General features: G+C 31.7%; 1 protein-coding gene across 1 annotated transcript in view; it reads right to left on the bottom strand.

Moving 5' to 3' along the window:
• LOC119588466 (probable chitinase 2) overlaps positions 1-602 on the bottom strand; it is a 22541-nt gene that overhangs the window by 10852 nt on the left and 11087 nt on the right. The gene's annotated exons all lie outside the window — the stretch shown is intronic.

Genomic DNA, 602 nt, shown 5'->3' with positions numbered 1-602 from the left:
ATTTTCAAATATAAATTTACCAACATTCAGACCCCCAAACTACGACAGAATATCACACACAATTTAAACGCGTCAATATTCAAAAAAAAAAAAAAAACGCACGAAAATTACTTTAAATGATCACTAAGTCCCCTTTTCACTATTCAAATGACCACCGTTATAAAGGCACCGAATTACCTTCACATTAAGCAAATTATATAACGTAATATGTAGGGAATTCACCTGGCATTAAGTGCGCTAAGAGTGGCAAGTCATTTCCCGTTTTCTTTTTGGGTACAAAACGACTCGACATAGAAAACGGAGCGTTGGAAGATGCGTCCCTTACAGTATCAGTATTGCATGAAAATTTTACAAATAATGTTTATAATTATTTTTTTTTTCACTGATTATTTGATACATTTTTAAGAATGATTTGCAGTTCTGAGTACGAATAAACGAATGAAATTGAATTATATCTATAGCGAAGTTATTGGAAATTCTAAATGTCAAACATCACAGTCACGCAATACATTAAGTCTAAAAGGTTACTTATCCCTTCATTAAAGTGAAAATAGATAAAGTAATATGAACAGCACATGCAAACGGGGATATTTACATAAGCT

The sequence above is a fragment of the Penaeus monodon genome, chromosome 24 (assembly GCF_015228065.2).
Source record: "Penaeus monodon isolate SGIC_2016 chromosome 24, NSTDA_Pmon_1, whole genome shotgun sequence".
In the NCBI taxonomy this organism is placed as follows: domain Eukaryota; kingdom Metazoa; phylum Arthropoda; class Malacostraca; order Decapoda; family Penaeidae; genus Penaeus; species Penaeus monodon.
This window is presented reverse-complemented; position numbering and strand designations above follow the sequence as displayed.